Source organism: Myotis brandtii, unplaced genomic scaffold (assembly GCF_000412655.1).
Source record: "Myotis brandtii unplaced genomic scaffold, ASM41265v1 scaffold752, whole genome shotgun sequence".
Taxonomy (NCBI): domain Eukaryota; kingdom Metazoa; phylum Chordata; class Mammalia; order Chiroptera; family Vespertilionidae; genus Myotis; species Myotis brandtii.
In genome coordinates, this window is record NW_005370999.1 from 676,631 (window position 1) to 682,063 (window position 5,433).

Below are 5,433 nucleotides of genomic sequence, written 5' to 3' on the forward strand. Positions count from 1 at the left end.
GCAGGCCCCTCTGGGCTCTAGCATCAGATTGCTATTTATAGCACCAGCTGTCTTGGTTCCTAGGGATTAGATTACACATTTGGGGACATCTCAACTTCCATGATCCTATGATTATGTAGGCCAATTCATTATAATAAATCTCTTTATACACACACACACACACAACACACACCCCTCCTATTAATTCTGTTACTCTGGAGAATCCTGACTAATACAGAACCCCTTGCACAAGAGTGTTTCTTTTGGACCATAAGTGAAAAAGTTGGGAAGAAACTCATTCTCCTACATTTTTTCAAAACTTGACACTACCTTGGCTTTCATTGCAATGGTTGTCTTGAGGGAATTGAGACTTCCCTCTTGGCATTCAAGTAGGCATTCTCACAGAGAACAGTAGAGGGAGCACCAGATACCTGAAAGCTTAAAGAAAAGACCTGGTCAGACATATTTAAGTGGATTTGTTACTGAGATACAAATTCAGGGACTCAATACAAACTGGAAGTCTTTTAGAAGGCTACCAGCATCTATGTGTAGTTTTAATAATATTTTGTATCTAGAGTATAAACGTAAGTGCAACTTAGGTGTACTGTTTTGTATGTAACAGTCACACAATATTCTTGAACTTGGTTGACTAATTGCTTATTCTATTTCACTTGAAATGTGTGTGGCCTCCTGCCCTTTCTCTGTCAATGATGCAGTCATCCAAAATGCTCCCAATGATTTCTGAAAGAGATTGAGCAGTGTCCACTTATAGATGCATAATTTTATTGAGTAGCCAAGTGAAGATGGCAGACTACCTTCAGTTAACAAAATAAAAGAAAGAAAAAAATGTCCTTTTACTATTTAGGGATGGCGGCAAATATTTCAGAACATTATTTGCATCAAGATGTTTTTTTCACCCACTACAAATATAGCAACTTAATCCAAAATGCTGCCTCGTTAGAAATAAAGCAATTAAAAATAATGACAACTGCATAACTGCTCCACTGTTTTCAGATGCCTAATTACAGAATCTCTTCAGGGCGATGGAAATGTCAGCTCATTAGAACACAGTTTTTATTATTTGAAGCAGACTACAACCAATATAAAAGGTGCCATCTTAAAGTTAGCTCTTTTTCATGAAGGGATATATTTCTTAAATTATTATTTCCAAGTTTTTAAATATGCATTTATACTAATTCTTGATGAGGTTTATTCCTATGGGAACAATGTGAAGGATAAGAAAATAAAGTGAATCTAAGTTATGTCAAAGTGTTTAATAGGATAATTTCAAAATCCTAATTTAAGAAAAATTAACATAAGCCTTCATTTTACAAAGACCATAAGTTCTCTTTTACCTTATCTATGTATTTTGAAGTTTTGCTGGTGCTGGGTAGTATTTCAATTAGATAGTGGTTTTCTCTCACTGCAAATATTTTAATATCTTTGACGATTAGTACTGAGAGGGGATGGGTAATATTGGGCGCATATACTCAGGAAATGAAAATCACGTAGTGTTTTCCATCTGGAACATTCATGACACATACCACTGAGCGATTCTGAGGGCCCATCAGTAAGCCTGGGAGGCCCGGCAGGTGATGGACATGACACTTGTTTCATCCTGACAGAGACACTGAAGGGAATTCTCCTAACTGCATGGTATTCAGTACTGGTGCCAACAAATGCATTAATATTTTTCTCATCATAACTATGGGTGTGTTATTCCAATGAAGTGTGCATGATACTATCTGTCTGTGTTATAAAACAACTTTAGCAGTTCTGTGGAAATAATTTGTTGTCAAGCAATCTGATCTCTAATCTTTGTCTTTCAAAAAAGCCAAGGAACATTTGGCACATCCTTTCCCCACTCTGGACTTTGGTTTTCTCCAGTGTAAAATCAGACTTGACTTATATAGTCCCTACAGTCCCTCCCAGTGTGGATGTTGGATGACATGATTTTAAGAATGCAATCTCTCTCAGTTGTCAAAAGAATTGTCTTTTCCTTTTGGACTCATTACAGTAATTTGTTCTGTTTCCCTTCTCTTCTCTCCATTACATTTAAAGTGTGGAGATCTGTCTTCCCTCCTAATCAAAAGGAGCTCTGCATGCCCTGTAAGAGAACAAGAAAATTATGCTTTTGTGGCATTAGAATGAGATAATAGATATCTATTTCCCTGACCATCTATAATAGCTAATTGAATGTGTGAATCATATCAGGATTCTATCTCAAAGTGATTAATGTGGTATCTTAGAATATCAAATGGCCCTTTTTCTGTAGGAGTAGAATTGATGCCATATCCCAAAGCTCAGAATAAAATCATTATGTACCCCAAAGTCTGAGGTGAAAACTCTCTGAGCATGTGAGATAAGTCAGTTGTCCTCAGGGTTAATTAACAGGTTGAATAACTCAGCATCTTGCTTCTGCCTCCGCTCTCAAGCTAACATAAGAAGATGGCTGAGAATGTTATCAGCCTCATAGGGAGTTCAAGGTTCATGGATGAGAGGCCTAAAGTCAAATGACCCCCCAAAATCACTTGCAAAACCTAAGTGTAGTTGCAAAAAGTGGCATTGGCAATCTTGTTCTCCAGCTTGATGCTAGCCAAGCTTTGGAACCTGCTAACTCCAGATATCCAGATAAGATGTCTGGGGCCCAATATGGTGGTGAATCAAAATTTCAGCTGCCCCTATGATTTCTCACCCAAGATCAGTGAGCTTACAAGAGGGGAGGGGCTGTGGGCAGTTGCTGAGCTAAGTAAAGTTAGGAACAACTTGACATAGAACAAGGGCTTCCTCATGCAAAGACTACTACATCAGTAGAGTGTTAAAGATTAATAAGAACAGATGACTTCAGAGAGGACTTTAATGAAATGTCAGAAGATCATGGGTTGGCCTATCCCCTCTTCCTCCTCTTGAGCCCAGAAGAGAGGGAGAAGTGACTTAAAACCAGACCAGATCCTTTCCTATTTCTGAGAGCTACTACAAGGTACACAGCCTACCTTCATGCAAGGGGAAAGATCAAACTTTGAACTGAGTTGAGAATAAAGTCTTAAAAATAAAAATAACCAACTCTTTATATGAAAATAACCAAACAACTACTGAAATATAGGTGTTCTATTAACACAAGGAGATAAAAATTTCGGAATCGAGCCAAGATATCTTGATGCCTTCCTAGTGTGAAAGGAGGATTAATCAGAAATTTGGAGAAAGTTAATAAAAAAGAAATTTCATACCCTAAATATTTAAGACTCCTCCAAATCCAAGGAAAGAGCCAGCTTTTCCCTTTGCTCAGCATGGAGCACAGGTGGAATGAAACACTACTTTTATGGCACAGAATATATTTTTAATTTCTCAGTGTCTCACAGTTGCCCCAAATTCTGTATCTTGAAAATTTCAAAGACAAAGAAAGCTACAAATGAGATACAGATTATTATTGAAACAGTAAAATTTCTTAATTTTAATTCTAAATCTATAGGTAAATAATCCTGTCTTCCAGTTTTCTAGACATCTGCTTTCATTTCCAATTTTCCTGTCAACTAGATGATTGTACTTGGTCTGTGACCAATTTTAAAATAGCAGATCTCACACATGAGGGAGCGCACCCATTGACTTACTCTAGGTTATACTTGAATTTTAGAAGTGAACTCTGTTTCATTTTAATGCTAATTTCACACAGACTGAAATCTGTATACGCATAGCTCAAGTTCACTACCACACTTGGAATCATTACTTGGTGTTTCAAAGAACATTCTTTGGCTGAATATAACATAACTCACTGGTCCCCATAGGGGAATAGGACTCAGGAAACAGAGAAATAATGATATTGACTGCTTCGTTAATTAATACAAGATCTTATATTCAACATTTAAATCTAAAGATTATTTTCAAAAATCAGAAATAAGAAAGATACTATCTTAAATATAGAAAAATCATAGTAGAAACTTATTATTATTAACTAAAATTGGATACCCAGGCAAGTTGCAACACTGAATCTGGTCAGAAAAAAAAATCCTTCAAACTAAATCAGCTGTATTAATGAACTTGCAATCTGAATGAAGAAGTAGCTAATCTTGAGAAATTATTTTAAGATGAAAAATGCTTCTGTGCATCGCGGTTGCCATTACCTTGACTGAGTGAACTCAATTTTTTCATATTGTAAATGTTAAAAATTTAGTAAGTTCTGCTTCTTTCTAGCTGTGTGAACTTGAGCTTAATTTCATTTCCTCATAAATTATCTTATAACTATTTGCTACAGAATATGGCACAAAGAAAATCCTCAAAAATTAGTTGTAAATATTAGAATGTCAATATATGATTTTAATACATAATATTTACATACACAAAACCTGAGCATAGGTTTCTTTCATGCTGTGTTTGTGGTTTTTAGCTTCAGTCAGTTTTTGAAGAATATTAGAAGTAGATGGATATGTCTTTCTATAATTTCATAAACTCCCAACTCATTATAGTATTTTCAGAAGAATTTTGTTGAAAATTCAGAGTGCTACATAAAAAAAGGCCAGTTAAAACATAAATACATTAATGTTTATGTTATAAACATTATAAACAAATATAGCAAACTAGTTTTCTCTGCATTTCTGATATAATGCCCTTGGCAGCTATATCCCTGGATTATTACTAATACAGTTTGAGGCTCTATTTGTATTAAGTGAAGAGATTATTAAACAATTGGTTGGTTGAGAAATCATAAAATAGCAATAGCAACCTCTATTGTTAAAGTAGAGGCTAGCTGGCTGTAAAAATAGATCCCCCAAAATTCAGTGACTTAACCAAAAGAGCCGTTTAATACTCTCTCATATAACCAGTAGGAAGTAAGCATGCCAGCCCAGGTAGGGTGATGTGATCATTCTATAATCATGGCTTTTGTATCTAAACTCAGAGGGGGGAAATCCCATTTCCAGCTCATACCCAGAAGGAGGAGGGGAGAACCAGAGGAGAAAACATGCCATTCTTCTGAGAGCAATTTCCCCACTTGATACATATCATTTCACAGATATTGTGAAGATTAGAAGGTCTTTAACTGGGTGCTTAGCAATGCTAGCATTAAAGACAAATGGTGAAAATGTTGGCTTAAAATCTATGTGCAAATAAATCTTGAGCTATGGTTACATTCACTAAGAACTGATTGAAAACAATATAAATTGTAAAGCTTCTAACTTTTCAAAAGCAGTATATTGCCGACCATACCAGAAATTCGATATGTGAAATCTAATGGTTCCCACACCTACAATAACCTCAGGTCCCAAGCTCACAAAAACAAAGTGTGAATTGTGTAATATGGTAAAGAGGGTCATTGTAAAGCTTACTTTTCAAAAGCAGTATATTGCCGACCATACCAGAAATTCGATATGTGAAATCTAATGGTTCCCACACCTACAATAACCACCGGTCCCAAGCTCACAAAAACAAAGTGTGAATTGTGTAATATGGTAAAGAGGGTCA